We start from the raw sequence: 26861 nt of genomic DNA, 5'->3' as shown, positions 1-26861 counted from the left end.
GGTGGTTATAAACCGGTTGCCCTCCTGGCATGCAGAGAGCAATGCAAAGGGTCTGGAACAGTGGTGAGCATCTCACTGCAATTCAAAGTCATTTATTTACATTAGCATGGTTGATTCTGTGAGGTACAGCAGAGTATAGCAGGTCAGGCTGCTGCCTTTCTCCTGCACTATTATTTTTGCAAATGATAAATATAAGGAAGGAGGCAGCAGAAGATGTGACACTATGCTTTGTCTCCCACAATGGCACTTTGACACTTTTTGTCTGGAAAATGGAGTGAAGGTCCAATGGACTATTTTCATCATAACAGAGTGAATGCTTGTCCAGTGGAGTCCTGCTTGTATGCAGACAGACAAGGTGAGTTTTGTACCAAAGTGTGCTTGGGCACTGACAGTGGGGCAACTGGTGGCACCATGTTTGAGTGTACAAGCCAGCCAAAATCCTATCCATGAGGGCCAGTGTTTTCCTGGTTGGCAATGTGCCCTATAGAAGGACAGCAGTATTTGTGTGTGCTGAGCCTTTTGCTGCTTTCCTTTCACCTTCATGTCCATTTGGTGCCCAGGGCAGGGAGGGCTGAAACTGAAAACTTCTTATGTAGTCATTACACGAATCAAATCTATTTTTCATTTGAAGCTTCCTATATCTGATTCTGGCACAAGACATTTCATCAAGTTATGAATTATTTTTACAAAAGCAGGACCATGTCTCGTCTGTCTGGGTTCTCTGCAAGACAGTTGTGGCATTTTTTATTTTTTTTTACAAATGCCTGTGAGAGGTATCCTATGTGTTTTTAATTTGGAATGCATCAGCGAGGTGAAAAATACAGCATTAGTGTTATGACTATTTTAGTCAAGGGCAAAGCTGTGCATTTTGATGTTATGTTTCTGCCTTTTCTTTAATCACAAAGGCAGATCCTTTCTTCTGTGCCGCTTTCTATTTAACCTCCAGAACAACTGCAAAGTATTAGAATGGCTCCAGTATCCTCTCCAACATGAATATTTCTTGAGCTCAAGAGAAATGCCCACGGTTTCATTAGGCTGGTTATCTGACAGTCTGCTCATAGAAAACAGCTGATTCTTATTTTTATAACTGAACAGCTTTGGCTTCCTGTGATCAATCTTCCTGGCTACAGCAGTAAACATGCTGAAGTGCAGGTGCCAGAAAGCTTTGAGACAGTCTGAGGCATGAATGCTGACCCACGGTTGCGCTTTGTTGTGCTTTGTGTATCATCAATAGCCTACCTTGTGTAGGACTATTTGGCCTATTTGTTAATGTGTTTTTTTAACTTAATGCATGCTTATTTACTTATGGAATTAGATTCAGTGTGGGAGAGATGCAAAACAGCCAGTGGTTTAGGAGTTTAGTAAATAATCTAAGCTTTGTTCAGCCTTGCTCTGGGTCAGGCTGCTGCATGGAGTAATTCCATATGGCAACCTGATTTGAGCTTACTCAAAGTAAACCTTAAAATGGATTTTGGCAAAATCCATCCAGCCATCAGGAACCCATTCTCAGTTTCTGCTGAGGATTTCCTGATAGCTTTCTTCATTTAAAAAAAGAAACAACAAAACACAACAGAAAAAAGAAAAACGTTGAAACATTTTACTGTCTGAAACCACCCTTTCCCCCTTCTTAACCATCAAAAAACCCTTTTGACTGCTCTCATTTATGCCAAGAGCTACAGGGATTAGGCAGTGCAGACGCCTGAGGTGACTTGGCCTGCTGCCTCTCTCTGCACAGGCTTTATGCTGTGCCGTGGAGACAAGGGGTGAGGTGCAACCTGCTGCATGGCTTCTTGCTTTCTACCCCATGCACTCCTGCAGTTGCTGATGCTGAGGTAGATGCAAGGGGAGCAGGGGCCCTGGAACAATAAGATGGCCTATTGAGGGCTACCTCCAGTGTGCAAAGGCAAGGGGTAAAATGCTGGCTCTAATGAAGCCAGTACTTTCTTCTCACTAAAGCATGAACAAAAATGTAAAATCATTTTTAAAAGAATGCTTGAAGAGGCTCTACATGCCTCCATCAATAGGTAAGAGAAAGTGTAAGTAAACAGGGAGATTTACTCCTGAAACAAACACAATTAAAAAAAAACGTGTAGGGAAACAAGTGCACACAGAAAACACTCTCCTGTTATATAGCTGAGTGATATCAAATATGAATGAAAACCCTGAGATAAAACTTGGCATAGACAACAGAAATTCTGACAGAACTGTTTTGAAATGGGGCTCTTAGGAAAAGCTGTTGATTGAAATCAATACCACAAGACCTGGAATCTGAAAAGACCATTTCTGAGACCTGAGAGGGTCACTGCACACAAGTGTCAGTTGATAGTATTGAGGCTGCAATTGCCTTCACCAAGGAGTTTTGGTGTTTGCTTTAGAGACTTCTTGGAGATGGCAGCTGAGCACACATTTAACACTCCTGCCTGGCCTCATCCTTCTGGGAAAGGGAGATTTGTAGAGACTTCAGTTGCTTGAACAACTGCCTCAACTCCCATGTTAGTGCATCACAGATCCTGCATATTAATAAATAATGTTTGATTAACATACTGTATCAATTTTTTTTTTCTGATCAGAATTTAAAAAGGTTTGAGGTTCTCTTTTCTTCTGTTCTTTAAACAGACATTTCTTCACCTGACTTTTTCATAAGCTGTAATCTAGCAAAAGAAGTTTTTCATTATGATCTTGTTAATGTTTTCGTTTTTTTCAAGCAGTAACACTGAATTCTGTCTCGGTAGTTGTTTATTTATTTTATTAGACTGTGCATGAATAGATAATGGCTTCACTAACAGTAGCAAAATGCAGATATCCATATAACATTAGAAATTACTTTAAACATTTCCCGATGTTTGATCAGAAAGTAATGAAAAAGTGATTAGAAAATAAATAAATATCTACTGTATTTCCATTTTTAAATGCCAGAGAATAATTTGTCAACATGATGAAACATTTTGAGGATCTTTTGTTCTAAGAACCCCAAAGGATAAGAATCTGGCTCTGTGCATATGCTAAGCTGTCCTTTACCTTGTACCAGAGCTCATGTGAAAATGTTTTCAAAGAAGATCCAAATAAAAGTGTTGCAGACAAAAACAAACAAACAAACAAACAAAAAGGATTAATATGAATTTTAAATTGATTCATCTTTTTAAAAGAAATCATCTGTGTCAGGACTGCGAACAAGAGAAAATATTTTATGTGCCTTATTATCACTTCCCTTACTTTTACTATACTCTTTCAGATCAGCAGATTATTTCAGTGTTGTTTGGGGTAATAGTGTATGTAGAAACATAATTTGAATGGAACATCTAGTTTTAATATCTAAACAAAACTGTAGAGGATATTCACTGTGATATCAGGCGTTACTACCAAAAAAGAGCAAGCACAAATACCGTGAGGTGAAGAAGAACAAGGAGAAAGCATGCAAATTCACAGTGATGAATTCAATATGGTTTGTACTTATCATTTTATTTGCCACAGACAATATAAATTATGTGCAACAGAATGGAGATTCAAATGATCCAACATCTGCATGATACTATAAATTACACTGCACTGTGTACACTAGAGAAAAGAGATGCTTACCAGTATCTAGCTTAAATGAAGCCGTGTATAAAGGAGTGTCCAAAAATCAGTCCCAAAGTAATGATGAGCAGATCCTTGCAAGCATAGATGTTCAGCTATATTTCAGTGTATGTACATTATACACGTGGGTTTTCAAACATTTTGCATTCACTTCTGTCAGAGACAATAATATCAAAATAATAACAAGCACCTGAGGTGACCCAAAGTTTTGCAATGATTATGTGAGTGTGTCTGAGTTAAGATCTTCAGTGTTTATTCCAATGCACTGTATTCTACATACAGCTCTTGTGCTTTTTCTTTAGGGCTTAAGGGCTTCCTGCTTTGCCTCTTTTGCACCTCCAACTCTTGCAGAATGGGTATGGGTTCTTTGGCTGCCGTATTTGTCACTGTGTTGGCTAGTTTGAAGCAGCTTGATGGTTCTGCCATGTATTGCATGGATTTTAATTTATGATTTTTTTTTCTGACCCTGTAGTTAAATACAGATTGTAAGATTTCAAAAGTCAGAGGGAAAATAAATGGACCTTGTAATTAAAAATGTGGCATGAAGAATTACAAAATAAGTATATTTCTAGCTGAAGACTGTGTGTAGAAGGATAGACACAAGATCATGAAGTGAAGTTGGAAGCAAGGCAGATACCTGTCTTCCTTTAACTTTAAAAAGAAAGATTTAGTGGGCTTGCTGGTACTTTGTATGCTTTTGTCTATTTGTATTGGCTGATTGGCTATCTCTTGCACGGGATAAGTAATTTTAGTGCTGTAACACCTGTACACACCACTCCATGCTTCACTCCCAAAATATTTCACTGACTCTACCAATTGTGTTTCTCTGAGCAACAAGTGAAACACCAGGTCTTCAGAAAGGAAGAAATAACAGATTCAGCATTTTTATCATCTTTGTTTCATGTCTGGGAAGTAGCAAAAGGAGACCAGCATTCAAGTCTGATTACTTATGAAATAAAGAGAAGATAAATAATAATTTCTCTTTCAGTCAGAGCCTATGCTGCAGGTTCTGTTAAGGCATATTGTTTATCTCTTTATTAATAAAAGGCTATTCTCAAATAATCCAGAGAGATAGATGCTTTGGATTATTGAGAGGTGATGGGATGTCTCTCATGGCTGGTGGAACATTGTAGGATGGCTCTCGTGTATGGAATGTAGGAGTAGATGGGTATAAACTCTTCATGAAAGACAGGCAGGGAAAAGGGAGACTGTGTTGACCTCTACATTAGCAATCAGCTGGAGTCCATAGAGCTGCACCTGTGGATGGATGAGGAGCTGACAGAAAGCTTATGGATTGGCTTAAAGAGAAGGTAGGGGAGGGAGATATCATAGGGAGGGTCTGCTGCAGGCTACCCCATCAGGAAGACTGAGTGGATAAGGCCCTTTATAAAGAGACAGAAACAGCTTCTTGTTCACTGAATATGGTCCTCATGGAGAACTTCAACTACCTTGATGTCTGTTGGAAGGACAAAACAGAGCTACAGCAATAAAAGAGATTTCTGGAATGCGTTAATGATAACTTTTGAAAATTTTGCAAGATTTTGCACTTGGGCCAGAGAAATCCCAGGTATCTATACAGATTGGAAGGAGCAGACCTTGATGGCAGCCCTGCAGAGAAGAACCTGGGTGTCCTGATGGATGAAAAACTTAACATGAGCCAGCAGTGTGCTCTTGCAGCTTGGAAAGCAAATGATATCCTGGGCTCCATCAGAAGAGGGGTGGGCAGCAGAGACAGGGAGATGATTGTTCCTGTCTACTCTGCTCTTGTAAGGCCCCATATGGAGTACCGTGTCCAGGTCTGGAGCCTGAATACAAAAAAGACAGGGAGCTGTTGGAGAGGGTCCAGAGGAGAGCCACAAAGATGATCAGAAGACTGGAGCACTTCCCCTATGAGGACAGGCTGAGGGAGCTGGGCTTGTTCAGCCTGGAGAAAAGAAGGCCGCAGGGGACCTAATTGCAGCCTTTCAGTACCTAAAGGGAACATATAAACAGGAGGGGAGTCAACTCTCTGAAAAGGGTAGATAACAGCAGGACAAGGGGAAGTGGTTTTAAGTTGAGGGAGGGAAGATTTCAGTTGGATGTCAGGAGGAAGTTCTTTAGAGAGAGAGTGGTGAGATGGTGGAACAGGCTGCCCAGAGAGGTTGCAGATGTCCCATCCCTAGTGGTGTTCAAGGCCAGACTGGATGGGGCCCTGGGCTGCCTGGTCTAGTATTAGCTGTGGAGGTTGGTGGCCCTGCCTGTGACAGGGGGTTGGAGATTCATGATCCTTGAGGTCCCTTCCAACCCAGGCCATTCTGTGATTCAGGGTCCTGCACCTGAGTTGGGAAAATCTCAAGCACAAATACAGGCTGTGCAGAGGATGGCTTGAGAGCATCCCTGAGGAGAAGAATTTAAGAATGCTGGTTCATGAAAGACTCAACATTATTCAGCAGTGTGTGCTAGCAGTCCAGAAGGCCAACCATATCCTGGGTCGTTGCATCAAGAGAAGCATGACCAGTAAGTCAAAAGAAGTGATTCTGCCCCTCTACTCCGCTCTTGTGAGACTCCACCTGGAATACTGTGTCTAATTCTGAACCCCATAACATGAGAAGGACATTGAGATGTTGGAGAAGGCCCAGAGGAGAGCCACAGATATGATTAGAGGGTTTAAGTCACCTCCCCTATAAGGATAGGCTGAGAGAGCTGGGACTCTTTGGCCTGCAAAAGAAAAGGAACCAGGGGGACCACAAGGCAGTATCTGAAGAGGACCTACAGGAAAGCTGGAGAGGGACTTTTTATTAGTGCAGGTAACAACAAGATGAGGGGAACTGGCTTTAAACTGGAAGAAGATAGGTTTAGACTAGATATTAGGCAGAAATTCTTTACTTTGTGGGTGTTAAGACTCTGGAATAGGTTGCCCTAAGACACTGTGAATGCCCCCACCCTGGAGACATTCAAGGCCAGGCTGGATAAGGCTTTGAGCAATTTGATCTAGTGGGAGATGTCCCTGCCTATAGCAGGGGGCTTGGAACTAGGTGATGCCAAAGATCCCTTCCAAACCCAAACCTTTCCAAACCACGATTCTATAATTATTTATATTTTATACATAACTTCCTTTGTGATGATGACATACTGTCCATTTTTTTAACAATGACCTTACAACTAGAAGATGACAAAATGAAACAAATGAACAGACTTCCAAATACTGTTAAGATTGAAAAGGAACAAGTTAAAGACCAGTTTTGCAGCCCTTGTTCCCAATTCTTAGTTGCACCAGCGTAGATGGGAGGCTGCCTCCATTATAATCAAAAGCCATCCACCTCTGCATGTTATTACAGCAAACTGAGTGAAGAAAATCAAACAAAGAAATTCCTGATATAAGGTGGTGTAAAAACAAAAGAAACAGCAAAATTAACTTTTTCAACAATTAAATTATATCTACTGCAGTCACTGATTCTTAATATGTTGTAAAGTTGTCATAAATAGCAGGTGATTTTAAGTATGAAATTATTCTTACTAATTTTTAAGCAGTGAAAGACAGATCTGAAGCAAGTTAGGTGGTTGAGTTTATTATTTATTTTATTTATTATTTATTTTATTTTATTTTCCTTATAGATGTATGAAAATTTTGTCTTCAATTCTATAAGCAGAAACATGACTTATTCCTTGCCCTGCCCACATGTGCAGGACTTGCTGGCACACAGGAAGAATGGGGGAAAAAAAAAACAAAAAAGCAGTTCCAGAAAGATCAGGTCACAGCTTCCGTATAAGGTGCTTAATATCTTTTGTTGCAATGCAATAATTGGCTGAGCTTTAAGACATAGTGTGCCAGTAACAGTACAAAAACCTAAAATCAATGGCCATCTCAGATGCGAAGCTATTGCTCATGAACAGTTTGATGTGTTCATGCACAATTGCTCTAGAGAGGCCCTCGACATGTTGGGGTCAAATTGGCAAAATAGGTAGCAACTGTATTCTCACAGCAGTCTCCAAAGGAGAGAGGCAGATGTCCATTCTATCTTGCAAACACATTCTTTTACAGTGTATTACTTCATCTCTTTTATTGCACAAGAGGAAAGTGAGAGACAGAGAATCTAGGATAACACTAATGATAGACCATATGGAATCCATAAACAATGTTGTTCTAGAATAGGATGGCCCTTTAAAAGAGGAGGAGGCCCTACTGTATTTGAGCCAGACATTACCTAACTCCCCAGGTGAAAGAAGGAGAATAGGTGAGAATAAGGAGCAGACGAGGGAGCATGTGATTCAGAGCAGGGCTTTCTGGAAGACATAAAGAGCAGCTTGAATCCCTTTAAAGGTCTGAGTTACTTTGTATTAAAATAGACTGCTCCTGTTTTCCTATAAAGACTACTGAAGAAAATACTATTTTGAAACTGGATTAAGAATTGGATCAGTGTTTTGTGAAATGCTTGGAAAATCCTGCAGTTTTGTGTCAAGGCATAGGGCATCCTGCAGTTTAGAATGCTCATTCTTTGGTTAAAGAAAGCCAGTAATGACAATATAGACTCAGAGCTGTTCTAAGAAAATGGATAAGAGGACTGCTAGACTGCCTATTTCAGGGTCTAATAGGCTTATTTTGGAAAGCAAACTTACCCTGCTGAAAGTAGTTATTGCCCTTGGTGGTAACATCTGATTTGTCTTTGCCCATTGCCCAGCAAGTGAGACAGCTGTCTGCAGCTTGAAATCTAGAGGATACAGTTATTTTTCTTCATATTGTTTCTAACCGGTCAACGTTTTAATTGCATGAGTGTAGGGAAGAATGATAGTGTCTGTCTTCTCCAGCATATGTGAAGGTTTCGCATTTTGGCCTCATTGTATTTGACCTCATTTAGGACAAGAATGCTTTTATCTAAATCAAAGCCAATTTCTAGTATTAGTCTGAACTTGTGAAGACCCCCAGCGAACAAAAATACCACTGGAATTAGGCAATACATTCAGAATGTATTTTGAAGTTTTAAGCATGTGCTTAAGTGCTTTTCTGGCTCAACTTTAATGAAAAATGGAAATGTAATGTGGAGATATGACTGAGAAATTCTGTTTCATTAAAAGTGGAATGAATCCCAGTGATGAACAAGAACTAAAAATGAAGTACTATGTTGAGATTTAAAGTAAACTGTTTCCTCTATGGTTATTTTCTTTGTTTTGCTGTTGCTTGATGCACAACCACAGCAATACCACAGTGAGTCTCCTTACTGTACTTGTAAGTGTATGGGAACTGCTGAATCATGGCCTGAACCTCTGATTGATCACCTGAGACGAGCAATGAGTCAACCACAGTAGCATAGGTGAAGGCAATTCACCTGTGCTGCTGGAAGGGCTGGAGCCTGGCTCCATCTCTCCTAGAGCCATTTAAGAGCTGACTGCCAGTGGGGAAGGATTTCTTCTAGAGATCCTCTCTGCTGGAGTTTTATATGTGAGCCCGGGATATGGGTAAGCATCCTATCTATTCTCTTTGGGTTATTATAATCTGCTTTGCCCAACTCTCTTGTTTATTTTGTAATTATAACATCTTAATATTCACTGATTATACGCTAATGTTAGGTAAAACATACCTAATTGGACATAGTGAACAGCATGACCCAGGTGATTTCTTTTCTGACCGTTCAAAACAATGTCTTCAGTCACTTCTGAGACAGAAATGCTCACTCTAGACTCAGACTTACTGTCTCAAAATCTAAAGAAATCATGGCTGTCTGTTTTTGGTATATAGTGCATATTCACTTTGTGACTTTTTCAAGGTGGTTTGTAATATTTCGAGGGGCATTTGTAATATGCTAGAGGGACAGTACAGATGATAACTGAAGTATGAAAGCAAAGTGGGATATTTCTCGTTGCTCATCCAGAGTTTATTTTCACTTCCTTGATAAGTCTGTAGAATATAAAAATGGGTAAAAATAAGTCATTGAGGATATGGAATGAAAAAACCCATCTTTAATCTTAAGACATTAAAGATCATCCAGTTCCAACCCCCTGCCATGGGAAGGGTTGACACTCACTAGATCAGGCTGCCTATGCTTAGACGATCTTTAAGGTTCCTTCCAAAATAAGCTATTCAGTGATTCTATTAGTATTTCTGTTTTGGTGTATTTCTGTTATCTATGTAGTAACAGAATAAAATAGAAGCAGACCAAGGGAGAGGTCTTCGTCTGACACAAAACATTATAAGGATGCTGAAATCAGCTTGTTACTTTGAAGAAAAGGGCAGAGCGCTCTTCATGATGGTGTGGGGAGAAGCAGGAAAAGTCTGAAGAGGAAGACAGTCAAATGCCTGAAGAAAGAGTGAAGGATTCTACAAAGAACAATACTTGGTTGTTTTCCATGGGATCTTTTGGCTGGGTTACAGAGGAATCTGGGTTTTGTCTCTACTCACAGGGGGAAATGACAACTTAGGAGGAGGTAGTTGTGCCAAGACATGAAGGGACCGTGTGTTGGGAGTAGCTATGTGCTCATCACATGTCTTTGCTTTGGGGGCTGATGTTTCCTTTTTTTTTTTTTTTTTTTTTTTTTACAGCACTTGTGAGAATGGTGCTACCACTAGCATGGCAGCAATAGCAATGTCTCATGAATGTTGCTGTTCTGGGTCTGTGCTCTGTGGGTTACTCTGGGTGTTGACAGATGACTCTGAAGATCCTCCTCTTCTGTACTTACTAGAGCTGTAGATTCTGACTGTGAGCCAAAAGCTAAATGGGTCCAAATAAATGAAGGGTAGGTCAGTCAATTGCTAATATATTTGATGGTCTGGATGCAATCTGTATGGTGGGAAGGTTATCTGTGCACTGTTTCTCATGTGCAGCCATTGTCAGTTACTGTTGTAAAATGGGATGTACTGAGTTTTAAAAAAAAATCTCATGATGGCAACCCATAACACTTTTTTTAATGTGCTGAAAGATAGGTGGCATCCTCTTTCTAAATGAAAATATTGCACAGTTAAGCATCCCAAAGTACAAAAACATAAAATGACAAATATACCTGATTAGCTCAGTTTAGTATGTGTACCCTGGACAACCATGAAAATCCAGTGAATCTTACATTAGCATGGAGAAGCACAGGAGAAAAAAATAGACTATGAAGATGATGTACGCTAAATCTTTCCCTACTGTGACTTTTAATATCACCTTTTTTCTTCATAGCTCTGTGGGAGACCGGAGCTTTGCTGAGCAATTGCCACACAGCATGGTAAAATAACACGTGATTTTTCTATACGTTAACTCTAGTTTAGTAGAACTTTGTAGAACAACAACCCACTAGTAGATCACAACTCATTTTGGCAGGCCGTTCTGTGTGCATTATTGACCTTTTCTTGCTGTCCATAAATCCTTGACAATGCTGACACAGAAATGCACCAAGTGACCTTTCAAAAAATGTTGGAAATAATCCATTCCAGCTGCAGGCTGAGGACACTGTCCATATTCAAATATAAATCTCTCCATCAGCACCATGGACTGCTGGCAACAGCAGCATTCACACTCCCCAAACCGATTCTCCACACCATGTGGTGTGATGGCCTGGTGTCACTTCTGAAAAAAATTCTCACTGGTAGAAAGCAAGAGGAAACCCCCTTTTAAGTGCTTAATGTGTAAAGAAAATGCAGGACAGAACTAGCCTGATTTTCTCCAAAAGCTGTATTGTAACTAGAACATTCTCCCTTGACAGCTCTTAGCGTAGAATGTTCTTAGCACCTTTAAGTTCTGTGGTCCTCAGACTCAAGCCCAGAACAAAGTATACATTTCCTGTTTTTGAAATGGAACACATTCCTTGGGTTTCAAAGCACAAGAATTTCTTGCAGAACCCAATTTGCAGAGTGCAATGTTTGCTTTTTTGCTTCCTTCTTGAGTTAAAAAAAATCAACATCTTTTGAAGTGATTTATCATCTCTGATAAACTATTGCAGTTGTACAGTAGACCTTACAAGAGAGGATCCCTGAACCAAACACTCAGATTGGCAATGTTAAAGGCTAGTTACAAAGGACATCCTGTCTATGGATGTGAGTTGCTTTGAATGACATTTTTATTATTATTATTATTTTTCCTGTGGGCTGAGATCGGTGTTTGCAGAGTAGCTTAGCTTGGGGCACTTTGCTCGTGCTCCTAAATTAATTAACTCTAGTTTATAACCATTAAAGAGCCTCCCTCCCCTACAGTTTTCCTATCAAAACAAATATGTCAGCATAAGTGAGGTAAGTATCGTATTTCTAAATATCAGCGCAAACTTCTGCATTTCTTTGGTTGAATTACACCAGATCTCTAACTGCCATACTCAGAATATGATGCTGATGGAAGATCTTGCATGTTGCAAGGTGTTTTCTAAAATGTATGGTGTCATTTTCTGACATGCATAAGAGGAAGTTCCATTTAGGTAAACAGAAAAGATGAAATGTCCCTCTCTAGCTTCTTCTGTACAGTAGCTAATAAAAAAAAGAAGCCCATACTGTATATGTAATTGATCTTGAACATCCATTAAATCTTTGTTATGGAAACTAGTCTATTAATAATATTTCACATTTCCAGTCCAAAGTACTGCAATCCTTTTAAACTAGTTTTCAGGAATTTCATAGGTGTAGATAGCCAGAAAAAGGGCTACACATACAAACTGAAGCTTGTAATAAACCCTTTTTTTCTTTTGTTTATTTTGCATTAAATATTTTAAGTAATAATACTCAAAATGGTCTTATGTCAGCCCCCTTGCCAAGATCTGTTTTCCTTTCAGACATGTTGTCACTTATGGACTTGGTAATGAAGGTTTGGCTTTGCTAATATGCTTTCTATTGGCTTTCCTTTTAATTTTGGGAAAAGAAGTAGTAGCAGCATGTTCTGCATATAGGAGTGCTTCACATTTCCTTTCCAGCTGGCTAGTAGATAGTTTCTGTAATTATTGTTTCTACATTTGTTTCAAATTTCCCTGTGTCCTTGAAGTAAGGAATAATAGTTTTGAGAATCAGTGCATGGGTATTAAACTCATCTGTTTGAAAAGGGAATTCCAACAGCTTGGCTGAGATTCTAACACATTTTTTTTTCCCCCTTGTAAGGCTATGGACCAAGTAATGATCTAGTCCAGCCTTTTGAATAAGGCCATAAACCTCACCATGGCTCCACAGCTACTTTTTATAGTTTATTCTCTTAAGAACAGCCTAAATATTAAGCAGTGGATAATCTGATAAAGGACTTCTGAAAACAACTTATCCTTCCTCAAATATTCTAGAGCCCTCAGAACTTAAAGAAAAGCAAAAATTTAAATTTTTAAATTGACAATATAATTTTTGTATAGAATGCTTCAAGATTGGTTCATTGATTGAACATCTGTTTCTTATCACTGTGTTTTTATGTAGACCAATTATTATTTTACATCTCAAGATAATTTTTCACATGTTGTGTCTATACTTGTAAAAAAAAAAAAAATGTTGAAAATTTATTCATACCATGATTTGTGTCTGGCTTTTATCTCCTTGTGCTATTGGAGATTTTTAGTTTCAATTCAAAAAGCTCCTCACATGCAAGGGAGTGGAAAATCTAAATTGGAACTGCACTTTTTTCTTAAAATTTGTTTTGTTCTTATCACTTGGTAATGACCTCAATGAAGAAATTAGGATTAGCAGAATTTTTTCATAAACAAAATGAAAAACAAGGTTATTTTTTTCACCTTTGCTCTTATCTCAAATGCTCCTATCTCAAATGTCAGCAATTAATCTAATTAGGAAGGGGTTTTCCCCTTTGTGTCTTGATCATTTGCATCCTCAACCAGTCACAAGGCTGATGTTATTAAGAATAATGATAAGCACCTGTCAGCTCCCCAGAGGGTAAGCAGACCAGTGCTCTGATTGGCCAGCCTTCTAGTGCTATATTATCCTGGATCTGGTCCTTAATCTGGTTGACTGTGCAAAGACCTAGAGCTACAGTGCCAGGGAGGAGAGGTGGCAGTGGTGCAAGGAGCAAGCACCTTGGACAGAGGTTGACACCATCAGCAGTGCTATTAGGGGAGCAGTGATGCTAAAGTGCATGGTTCTGCACCTGTCTGCTTCAGGATGAAGCCTCTTACTGCACCCACAAACTGACATACTTCCTTTCACCATCTCTGTGATACCGACAGGTGCATTTAGGTTTTATGTGAGACGAAAAAAAAATTATCTGGGGGGGAGTTAATGAATTTGGGCTGAACAGAATTAGCTGGCAGAGCCTTGAATTTCAATGAGTTTCTTATGTAGATAATTCCTTTGAAGGAATTAAAAAGATTGTTTGAGGAACATAAATTGCTTTCAGATCTAATGAAAAGTTAAGTTTTTCTCTGTGACAAAAACTTCCTAAAAATATGTTAGTATGAAAGAATAGTTTCTTATTAAATCATAACAACAGATTTTTATTTTTCTTAAAAGGGCAATGAGACAACTCAGTGCAAGTTGATCATAACTAGAGATACAATTACAGCCTTAATGTTGTCTAAAATTCTATTTATGTTTTATAAATTGTCTAGATATTTTAGGTTTGTCAAAAGCTTAACTTCATGCTTCTCTGAAACCCCTGGGCATCAAGGCAAGAGTTCTGTCTGTTTGTTTTATGCTATTTATGTTAAGCCATATTCAATTCAAAAGTGACTTTACTTTTGTAACTTAAATTACTCTTTTAGTACATTCAAGGAAGGCCAGGTTTCCCTTTTACTACTTAGTTCTACTTCTACTTTTGTAATAAATAATGAGTTTCAAACCAAACGTATGGAAGGAACACTTTGTTAAATTTATATTAATTTTGTACAGTTCATTTCTGGGCACCCCTGTTTTTTTTTTTTTGTTTTTTTTTTTTTTTTTAACAAATTAAATAATTTTAAAGTATGGTTCTAAAATAACAGTATCCAGGAAAATGATTTCTCTTTCCACTTTTTTAGTAAAGTGCAGCACATTCACTACTAGTATAATTGTGTAGGATGATCTTACAAGAAGCATTTGCGTCCTGGTGACTTAAACAAGTAGCTGATGATAAAGTTGTTACTATATCTAATGCAATCTCGTTTGACTTATTGTCATCAGAAATAAGGAAAGATATTCTTCTTTGACTAGAATAGTTGGAAAGCACTGGGGAAAAAATGAAAGTCAGGATTCCATCCACAATGAATTCTGGCCTTGTTTGATTCAAAAGGATACAACTTTGAAAGCAAAATTTCAAAATATTCAATGCAATGTAAATAAGGTTGCTTCTCTTGTAAGAATACTAATACTATCAATGGGAATACATCATCAGTGTTTGTTCTCTCTGAAGATTTTTGGCAAACATTTCTTTTGAGTCCACTAGCTTGTTTACTTGTTTATTCACACCCTTTGATGGAGACATCAGTTCCCAGATTTTGTCAGCTTCTTCTACCTTCCTAAAGGACATCTGCCAATATTCCCTGTTTTGAAGCACCTAGTATGCAGGGTTTTTGTAGATGCAAATACTAGCAGTTCTCAGGGTTGGGTGCTAATGTTTATTCTCTTTTCAGTAGGGTGGATAAAGCAAAATATTGTGGAAAAATATTCTTTGTTCGCCAAAGTGAATTATCTCAAATTACATTCCTTTTGCATAACACAGATAAAAGATAACTTTAAGTAGTTAGAGTTGAAAATATGGAACTAGATTAACTAAATCTCCTGGATTATTATTATTATTATTTTTTTTCAGCTCTAAATCTTTTAGTAGTTCCAGGACTAAGGTTGGGAATATTGCTTATAGAGTAAAAAGACTAGTTCCAGGAATAAACTGGAAGAGTACACCTAGAATACTAAAGGTCTAAAATTTATAAGTGAAGGCCTCCAGACAATCTTGGGTGAGAAACAGATTTCAAGGAACAAGAGTCAAAGATGTAGTCACTGAATTCTTCAAAGTCACAAAGCTGAAATTGACCACAGAATAATAACAGACTCATTTAGGTAACAAGGAAGTGCAAGCATCAAAAGTTAGATCTAGTGCACCCAGAGACTTTAAGTGCATTCGTTTGCCTTATTTATACAAGTGCTGCTTAATGTTGGTGAGTAGGTAATAAAAGATGACTCTGCCATGAGGCAGCTTTCATCTGTCATTGAACTGATATTCATGCCAAGGTTCCCATCTGCAAATGCAATGAGACCTCGATTTCTTTGCAGCTTAACATCTAAGGCTTAGGCAAGATTTATCCCTAACAGACTGGCCACCTGTTAGTGTTTTCTAACATCTAAAACTTGTAATAACTTCTCAATTATTCTTATTTTCTATGTATTTTTTCTAAAAAACAATTTTATTTTGTGTGTTTTTATTATCTTGCTGTATGATGTATTCTTGATGATTTGCTGAATTTTGTAATTATTTTGAGTAGTGTGCTTTGAAAACCTTCTTTAATGAGACATAGTTCTTTGAGATCTATTAGTTCTGAGCTCCCATAAATAGATTAAAACAATACTCAGAAAACAGGAGACCCAGGTTCTGTCTTCATATTCTTACTCCTCCATCTCTCTGAGAGCCCCAACAAACAAAGAGAATGCTGAAATCAGCTGGCTGTAGGGCTTTGAAAGAATTATCTTGGCCACAAGCCTGGGGAGCAAATCTTGGGATGTGTTTGCACTACGTAAAGTGAGAAAGGGGGCCAGTCACATGGATGTTCCCTACAGGCAACTTGTAAGGGTGCTTCCTCTGTGGAGTAAGCATGAAGTGAATTTTAACCTCATGAATGGTGTGGCAAGAAGTCCATATCCCATGGCATGTGCCAAGTAACAGATAAGAGATTGAAAGTCTAAGGAGGTCCTTTTTTTATTGTTCTGACTGGAGTTTCTTTGTTGCATTTAAACTTTTTTTAAAGTGTCCTCCGGTACATTATTATGCTTTATACAGCAAATTTTCTCATAGTCCATGGTCAGTATTTCTAAGATCTTGTATTTATGTGATGACATCTTTCCCCGACCACTTCCCATTTGTGGGACTGAGCCATAATTTCCAATGAAATAAACTGCAGTATGCTGTCCTAGTGTTATGTGGAATTGGCTAGCTTTATTTGGCTCAATTCTTATCAGATCTTCATAGTTTTCTACTGAGACAATACTTGAAATAGAAATAAAATTGGATAGACTAGAATCCAAGCATAAATGCAAAATAGCTGATGACTTCATTATACTGGTCAGTAATGAATGATCTCAAGCATATATAAAAGTTGACATGTGGATCTTCTTTTCCAGATATCTAGATAGAATCTAGATAGAATCGTCTTAGTCCCACTTCCCCCCAAGGGAAAGGGAAACACTAATAAGAAAATACAAGAAAATTCAAAAAATTCTTTTTTGTCCTGTGGAGAGAATAATAGTGCCATCAATTAACATAGAAGCTTGGTGGGCATATGGTTTTGTTCTGAGTTTTGTAATGCTTCATTGAGATGTCTGCTTATGTTTTATATGTCTTGTCAAGAAATCACTCTCCCTTGCTTTTGATACAAGATATAAAGATATGTCTTTTACAAAGCAGGGAACCTGTGCTGTATTTCAGACTATTCCACATCAAAGTTAGTTAAAGGCAGCGGTTAGTTAAGGGCAAGTGAGGCCAAATTGGACACAACATCTTTACTCTGTGTAGTTTTGCCAACTGCGCTTTGGAACAAAGCATAACAATTGCTGGCCTTTACTTTTGCAGATTCTTCATCTCTCCATGTTTCTGTTGCTCCACAGTTTCAGTTTCCCCAGTGCCAACTGTTGTCATCCTGTCTGTATAGGTATCATTCCCCAGCTGCCTTAGGAGTTGCAGGGCTGTCTTATGCCTTGGTATATCACACGTCACTGTTATTCTCCCTCTGGGAGTACTTGGTCACATTGTTTTGTCCTTCTATACTGTTGACAAGTACTATTAACTTAGTCCTCACAATAGCACGATTTGTTGGAAACATTACAATTGGAAATTTGCAGATTCTACCACTTAAAAATAAGTGAGGTTAGGCTTGCTGAAAATTCCTGCATAACTCATAACTCTGTACAACTTAGAGTAAATCTTGGACAAGTAAATTAATTATTTCTAATTCTTTCATGCTAGAATAAGCTGATGTTCATTGCTTAAAAACAATGGAATAGAACCATATGGGACTTTCCACTTCACTAGAGTGACAGCTAACTCCTGGGTACTCCATTACCCAGTGGAAACCTCAAACTGGGTACCTGGAAATATTCCATAAGATGGAATATTTTCATGGCCAAATAAATAATTGAAAATCACCTGTTCCAATAATTAACACTCTTTTTTTCTATCTGGCTTTAAGTCCATTTTACACCCAGTTTGCTCCTGGAGCTGGCCACAGAAACTAAACTTCATGTTTGCAGAATAAGTAAAAAAAAAAATCTAGAGAATCATGTAGGATCACTGCCTTTTTAATTGAAGGAGCTAAATACTATCTTAGAAAACCTATGCTTGGCATGTCCTTATAAAAGAATTCCTGTGAGCAAATCCATAGACAATCAGTTAAACCCACTTAGTATGTTTGATTACAAATAACTTCTTTCTTAAACAGTTTATGGGTAGATTCAATTTAAGATATCAGAATCTGAACTACTAAGGAATTGTGGCATATTACTGAAAGTGTGGATATCCACAGTAAGTTAGGTGATGAGCACAATGAAGTAATAAAGTTGCAGGGAAATTTGACTTCACTCAGTGAAAGGTTTAGATGGTGAACACCAACAAATGATGGGAGCACTCACATGAACAATAGGTTAAAATTAATGATTGTGATTGACTATGTATCCAGTAAATACTATCCATCTTGTATGCTGAATGAAGTAATAATGTGGTTCATAAGGACCCTCTCATAATGTGTATGCAGAAAGATTTTGAATTAAAATTGGTTAAGTAACTTTATATCTAGTACCTTCTGAATTCTACTTGTTTAACTTAGAAACCTTATTGAACTTACTAAATTAAGTGAATTTAATCAGTTGTATCATTTGGACTAGGAAAATAAAAGGGCAGAATACAGACAAGGCTTGCATTTACTTTAAGTCAAGGGATCCAGATCTTATTGTCCTTGGAATTCTATGCAAAGTTGAAAGTTATGTTCTTATCCTGGTTGAAAAAATACCTGTCTTCAAAATAAGGACAAAATGTGAGAAATGTTATAGAATTTTAAAGTTTAAGTAAGAGAACACTGGAAAGGATTATTAAACAAAGAAAATGACATTCTAGAATTAATGAAGTATAGAAAGAACAGTTAAAACTTGCAAGATAGAAGAAGCAGAGTCAAGTTACACATCACAAAGGAATTCATAATCAAAAGACAGGAAGATTCTTTAGTTTTATCAATAAAATAAGGGAGGTTATTCTCAATTGGAAGTCGTCAGAATAGATAAGTTTGTTCCACCACTAAATTAATTTCTTGCTTCAATTTTGTGGCACTTGTGCTACATTTTTGTAGAACTAATGCATGCTTGTTCTTGTTTGTTGTTTTTTTTTAGTTAACAAGTTAAATGTAGTAGTACATCTTAAGTAAACTGATACTGCATTCTGTGAGAAATTCCTGGTTAGCATAGGCAGAACAACTGGTTCAAGCAGAGACTACGTTGAGTGATTATTAAAAGTGCATTAGAATGTCAGGAAGATGCTAGTGGTACTCCTGCAGGTGTGGACTAAATGCATTCAGATATAAATATCTTGAACAACCAGCCTGAATAATTGCAGTGAAATAACACTGAATAGAAAGAATTACAAATTCATGCCTTTGGGGTTTAATAACTGATTCCAAACATCATCAGTAGAGGATGAGAAAGATTTTTGCATTTGTTAATCATAAATGTTTATAATCCACAAGTGGGATTACAATAATTGAAAAGGCAAATTCAATCACTGTATCTACTATGCAGAGCATCCTTCTCATACCGAATATATATTTGTGATTATCTTTGAATTCACCGATAGAAAATGGGAAGCCTTCAGGAGATCTGATATATAGTTCTTAAAATGAGATTATTCTCTTTTGGGAGCCCATGTTATGCAGCTTTAACTGCTGTTGAATTAAAATTTTACAATTCTGTTTAATTTTTTAAAGACAAACCTGATGTCTTTTGTCTAACAATCCTCATAAATAAACCACTGTACAAATAACATCTGTAAAATACCTGTGCAAAGTAGATGCTTAGTATTATCCAGCAAACCTCATCCATAGGTGAGCAGTTATCTGATTGCTGTTGAATGCAACAAGAGTAAGTTTTGTGCTCTCATTATGTGTGCAAGTAAGGAACAAGTAAAAGCTTGTAACATAGGAAGAGTGCTATAGTGAGCTATAAAGGACTGAGAAGTTGATGGTGCAACTTCAAGAATGAGAATGCTTCTTAAACCCTGAGGGAGTAAAATCCTTTAGATGCTAGAAGAAGCAATAGTTGACAGTTCACCTACAAGGTATCTGAGCCTTTTCTTATCACAGATGAAGAGCATAACCCAAATGAGTTATTTATGGTGATGACACAATCAATCCGGTCTTGATAACAGACAGTCTTGCCTTGTGTAAAGAGTGGCAGGTTTGGATCAAATAACCTCTTGAGGTTCTTTCCAGATGAAATCTTTTTAAGGGTCCATAGCTGTAAAATCAGATATTGTGTATCTACAATGCATCTGTGCAAGCTCTAACTAGTTTCTTAATGATTTTTTTTTAATTTACTACAACTTTTAAAAATATATATTTGCAATGACATTTCCTTATTCGTTGTTTATTTTCATTCAGTTGTAGAACAAATATGTATAAACTACCACCAGTGTTATTAAGACCTTTGGAATCTACCCTCTGTACAAAGAGGAAAAATCATGTAGATAGATAGAAAGGATATAAATTGCTTTGCTATTTTTATATTTTGCAGTAAAGCAACTTTGGCTAAAATGCTAATCTTGTTACAGAATATATATTTGACCAAGCAACTGCGAAGAGCCATATCAATAATTTGAGACAGGTACATGCAAATTTCAAATCCAGCCCAGCAGTAATCTATAGAAATATGTCCACAAGTTTCTTACAGAATTATAGAATGAGATGAATGTGTCAGATCTTAAAAAGGAGAGGCGTAGAATTTTTTCTGTAATGGTTCTATGCTACATTTTTTCCTAAGCATTAGGGTAAACCTAGTAACAGATGTTTTCTACCTGTTCTGGTTGATGCTAGATAGAAATAAAAAACTGCTTAGGATAAGCAGTTCTACAGTAGCTTCGTGCTAGTTTCTTTTAATAAATTTCATAACACAAGAAAATTTTATGGGCTAAGAGAAAAAATATCTGCTTTGAGGATGATGAGAATTTTGTGACCTGTGACGTGCAGCCAATGAAAGAAGTTCTGCATCATTCAAAGCCCTGGTTGTGTTGCAGAAGATGCCTTTGTTTGTGTGATTGTGAGTCACAGGTGGAAGATGATCTACAGATTTTCGGAAAATTTTCCTCGTAAGTGGGATATCTTCCAGAAACTAGTGTGGCATAAGATACAGCATTGGATTTTTGTCTCTCCCTACTGGAAGCACTTTCTCAGATTTTTGTCTCAGGCCTCACAAAGTCATCTTTTTTTTTTTTTTTTCCAGTTTGCCTACAAGACCTACGTGCATATCATTCTATGATGTATTTACAACAGTTAAGCTATTGTCTCCTTTTCTTTTGCTCATCTGCTGCTGTGACTTGTATCCTTGCCTTTCATAGGTTAGTTGTATACTGCTAATTACATTTACCTCTGTCAGCCTCTGTTAAAAGTTCATCAGTGCTTGCAGGCTTTTCCATGAGATCTTACCATGACAAAAGTAGAGTCTTGTCCTCTTTCATGCTTATAATATCTGGTTCTGTTAGAGAGAGTGTGTGATGTTGTAGAAGGATATAGACCACAGTCCAATTCACGTTCCCATAAAAAGGGAAAATGAAGTCTGATGTATTCATCAGACAAGCCAGCTTGATGAACTCTTGTAACTCACTGAAGGAGTATGTTGCCTGGATAAAATCAGCAGACCACCAATGATACTTAATCTAAATTCACAGCTCGAATGTGGCACTGCATGATTAGCAGAGCATTGTAAAAAGAATTCTCTCTACCCTTTCCATTTCTATAATTTGCTGCCAGATTTCCAGCCATTCTTCTCTACTGAATGCTCACTCTTTAGTTTCCCCATACAGGTGGCTACCATTTGTAAGGCTATCAATTTCTCTACCCGTTTTAAGCAGCTATTATTTATGCCAGTTCCTGCTTATCATTCTCTTTATTCGTTTAGACAAGAACAGCTACAAAACATTTTAAATAGCTTGAGATAAAGGTTAAGCTTAAAGATCACATGTTATCATGCACAGCTTCAAAATAATGGGTTAAACCTGCTTCAACACAATGTTCTGAAATCGTGTCTCTAATGTGCATTTAATTTGTGCCACTCTTTCAGATGTAAGAAACGTGAAAACATGAACCAAGCTAAAAAGCTATGGCCCATAAAGAAAATCATCTGCGGTAACGTAAAAGGTACGTGCTGCACTTTTTTCACCAATCTTCATATGCAAGATTGTACAGCATTGAAAAACACACTTTTGAAAAAGACTTTCATGTCTTTAACTTTTAACAATAGAATGTAACAATGACATAAGTCTCACTGCAGAAATGTTATTGTTGGAAGTCCTGCATTTATCCTATAGATAATTTTTAGAAGTTTTTGCATTAGAATTAATGGTAGGCTCACAGCCCTTGTTACAAACAATAAATTATCACTACATGTCTTGCCATTGAAATAGATTACTTAGCCATTCACCATTTGCCATGGGATGCTCTCCAGATGTGTTGCATCTGAATTTGTCTGAATTTTCACTTGAGTGCTATGAAGTTAATCTGTTGTTTAGCACACCAAAAGAATTGTTAAATATCTGCTAAACATTATACCAGTTTGCAGTGTCTTGGCGTAAGGGCTTTTTTCTTCTCTTTCTTCCCTCTCTCCATTCCAGTGATCCTTAACAATACCCTACTGTTGCAATGCTATTCTTTTTCTTCCTTCAAACTATAATTTTATGCTAATCCTTGAGCTGTTGAAGAGGGCATTAGCTTTCAGCTAATTTTTCTCACTTGTTGTCCTAGGGAAACTTTACTTACAACCTGGCACAACCTGAACTTTGCACAAATATTGCCTCTTTCTTCCATACTTAAAGCAGTTTTAAAATTTGGTGGAGATTATACAGTAAGAATGCATGGTCCTTCAGTCTACTCTCTATCTCACAATTCAATTGCTGAGAGGACTGAACTTTCATCTCTATGTTGGAATATGGCCCGAATTCTAGATTTCAAAGCAACTAAAAGGAAGACAATCATTAAGACAATGTTGCCTCAAATCCCAGTTCAAATAATCTCAAAGTCTATGCAAAACACAAATGTTGACCTCACAGAATGTCCCAACCTCCAGAATAGTTCACAAAGCTCTGAAAACACTCTCAAACTTATTTCAGAAACTTCTTTTTTATTGTTAGTAAAATATCTCTTGGTTGCCATTAGTTTTGCTTAAATCCCATGGAAATATTTGGAGCTTCTTGGTGTATACAGCAATTCAGAAAAATGGCTCATCATCACAGTTTAGCTCAGTCTGCAGATTGCTTGTGTACTTAGTTCCCGCTTATTTTTTTCAGGTTCACTATCAGGCTAGACAGCTCTGTCAACTCAAAAAGACATGCTTTTTTCAAACTATTGATCTCAGTTGCTCTTCCAAATCCTTTAGTATTGGCTCTTAGGATTACTATAATGCTATAATCATTCTGTTAAGGATTCAGATTTGTGGTGGACTAAAAGATGGTAACATCAAAAGGATTGAAATGCCCTTGAAGCAATCAATTTTTGTTCATCAAATACAAATGCTGAGAGGCTGCTTTCAGCTAATAATTTATAACTGAATTAATGACACATGGCTTCTGTCAGTAATGGTCTCCTCTCTGGGATCTTTTTTTTCCTTTTCCCCTTTCTGTGATCTGATTTCATATTCTGGGAAAGGAAATCAGAGTGCTAAAGAATTTAATCAGAAATGAGGAGTGTCTGAATTTAAAAGCTTAGCTTTCTTTCTCCAAGCTGAGTGCTGCTTAAACCTTTATCTTCCAATTTTGGAAACTTGTATTTTTAAGCCAATTCTTGTGGAATTACATTTCCACGTTTTTAAATTGCTGTTATTATTATTCTACTTATGCCACACACAAAGAATTACTGAGTTGTGGCAAGGACTGCACAAATGTTTTAAGTCCCTTATTTGAGTTTTTACGTTATCAAATATCTTGTTTTATTGCAAGATTTTCACATTATTGGAATGATGCCAGATAATGTGCATTAAGCAGTTCATCCGTTCTCACTTCAGTTTTGTCTCCTTTCTGCTCCTATGCTGAATTTCAGAAACAGATTCATAGTAAAACTGCCTTTTTTAAAGTTTAAAAAAGTTTAAAGTGTAAAACAAACTTATGGTTGGCCCTCATTTCCAGTCACAGTCCTATTTCTCCTTTTTTTTTTTTTTTTTTTTTTTTTTGTTGTTGTTGTTGTTGTTACACTTCTAATGACTTGAGCTAAGCCTGTTTGTTCAGAAAGGCTATCCAAAGCTTTTTTCTTTTTTTCTTTTTTTTTTTTTTTTCCCCCTGCATTCTGTGTGGAAAGGGCAATATGCCCTGAGCCCACCATCTGTCAAAACATTGTAAACACAAATAGCATCAAGAAGCCAACATCAGATAGGTTTATGGAAAAGGGGAAAAAGGGAAGGAGAAAAAAAAAAAAAAAAAAAAAAAAAAGGAGAGAGAGAAAGGAAAAGAAGGATTTTATAGAGGAAAAGACATGCACCTGAATAACTACTAAATTATTGGACACCACTGTAAACTGATCTCAGGCTCCTGGTGTTGTCTCTCTTCTGGATTGATTAAGGACAACATAACAACATCAGATGCACGCTGAGGTTGTTTAGTGATGCAGTTCTCTTACAGTGTGGTCCTTTTTTATAGCTGTGGAACATGTCAGTCAGAGTTCGGGACTGGTTAAGAAGAGAGAGGATTTTTGTGACAGAAGGGAAAAAAGAATATGGTGTTAGCTTTAGGAATGAAATATTCCATTCTTCTATTTATTACCTCTTCCTATTTCTTTGTGAAGCACAGATATCCCTAATCACTACGGTAATTCTTTAAGTGTTTCTTTCATTTTCTTAAATGTATCACATAGAAAAATTTACAATTGTATTTACATCCATTATTATTTGAAAATTAGCAGACAATCTCTCATGTTCTCACAGGTAATTTTCTAGTTATGTTTCCCTTCATACAAATCACTTGATCTTTAATTTATTCTTTTCTCCATTTCCTTTCTCTTTCTCCAGTTTTCCTTCACATCCTCCTCCCTCCCCTTCACATTCCCTGCAGCTTATAATTAGTTTAGAAATAGATCAAGTTACTTATATTTAATAGCTTAAAGTACTTAGGGTAATTATGTTATAGCATTTTATATTCAATTAATATAAATCTTCAGCTGTGGCTGATCTTCAGCATAGGTATTCCATTGCAACTCATCTGTTGTGCTTGTGTATTAAAAGTTTATGTGGCATGGATATCATTCAAACAGCACTAAACTTCTTGGCACACCAGCTGGTTTTCAGAATTTTAAAATCTTTAATAGGAAAAATAAAGAAAACATGCAGAAACTAGGCTCAAGGCAGTACAAAAAATGTTTAACCAGAAGTGAAATATTTAAATGCAAATGAACAAGGATAGCACCCTCAAATAAACTGAAGCTAAGCCTTACACAAGATCTCACAAAATATGGCCAATGGATGAAAAAAAAACCAAACATAAAATTTACACTGAAATAGTAATTTAAAAATGCTAGAACTTAAAAGTGTATAGACTGACCCAGCACAGTACTTGTGCTTGATAACACTTAAAAAAGCAATGTAGTTCAAGATGCTTTAAATAAACTGTGACTTATTCCAAATAAGAGTTACAAAATTACTGAACAACCATAATAAAAATGATCAATAAAAAAAGCTTTTAAACTAATTGAAAACATCATAACATTAAGCTTTATAACAATCAGACTTTTTTTTTTTTTTTTTTTTTTAAACTGCCTTACATGCAATTTTGGCAGGGAAAATTTTCTGAAATCCCCTCCCACTCTGTGGTTTAATGCAGTCCAAATGTCCTCACTACAGAGAATGGAGCAAAGACATTTCCCTTCATAGAGATAGCTTATAGTTTGAACAGCTCATTTATCATAAATACCTGGAACTTTTCTGATTTCGTCTTCCAAGTAGTCAGGAGTTTTCATCTACTTTTTCTTCATTGGTTTTCCCTTCTGATAGATTTTCAGTTTTGCTTTGAGATGAAAATAAGCCAGTGGTTATACTTCAGATATGTGAAAAAGGCCATGAAGACTAGACTCTCAAAAGGCCTCAAAGATGTCAAGTACTCTTTGGCTCCAGAACAAAAGGGAGAAATGAGTTTCTTCACTGAGAGGTTTGGTATACCCGGGATCTTTTTGTTGTGCATTGGTGTCAGTTTATCTCTGGTCTCCTTACTTATGTTTCTGGACTATGGCAGTGCCAAGAATGATGGTGACTGTAGCCAGCTCCGGGTACAGGAACAATTAGTAGTTACTGCTGCAGTAAGATAAGCTGAGAAGAAGAGCCCACTGCCGTCACTTTGCACAAGCTATAGTCCTGGTAAGGCCACTGGGATTTGAGCTACGTGAGATAGGCCCATCCAGAAACAGTAAATCTGACTTCCCCTGGGCTATCCTTTTTATCTCTTTTTATTACAGGAGCTCCTATCCTGAGACCTCAGTGCTGCAGAAGGAAATGTTGCCCATACTACTGGAAGCTGGCTCCAATTACCAGCCTTTAATTGAGAAGCATGAAGATGCTGAGATACTATCATCCTACAGACACATGGGTATGAACTTGAAATGCGAAACTTCAATGGGATGGTTCACATGCCTGAAGTTCAGTTCGTGTACAACTTCCTGCCGGAAGACCGGTCATAAAATTTCTGAGTACTTCAACGATTTAGGGGGCAATGGGCATCAGAGGATTAGGACACAGTATGTGTGAACACATAAGAAAATAGAACAAAACAGCTTCATCAATAAGACAATAAAAATGCTTCAATATGTTGTTTATCCCATCATCTCTTGGCACTGTTAACTGTTAGCATCTCAGTGACACCGAAGCCTTTTTTAATGATAAGCTTCAGAAAGTTTATAAAGCAAACATCAGGCTAGTGGAACAGTACACAATATTTTCCCTGCCTTGACCTAATTAGTGAGTAGGCATTTAGTACTTAGTTAACTCACACAACTGAGAACTTTTATAAGAAAATGAT

At 37.2% G+C, this 26861-nt stretch overlaps 1 long non-coding RNA gene across 1 annotated transcript; it reads left to right on the top strand.

Annotated features, from left to right (window-relative positions):
- On the top strand, positions 1–26861 carry LOC122162948. The gene is made up of 3 exons (XR_006169753.1): positions 1–355; positions 21935–22011; positions 26302–26861. It is a non-coding gene; the product is annotated as an uncharacterized LOC122162948 (long non-coding RNA).

This window comes from Centrocercus urophasianus, unplaced genomic scaffold, assembly GCF_019232065.1.
Source record: "Centrocercus urophasianus isolate 14NV4802_14NV808 unplaced genomic scaffold, USGS_Curo_1.0 seq_10, whole genome shotgun sequence".
Lineage (NCBI taxonomy): Eukaryota > Metazoa > Chordata > Aves > Galliformes > Phasianidae > Centrocercus > Centrocercus urophasianus.
This window is presented reverse-complemented; position numbering and strand designations above follow the sequence as displayed.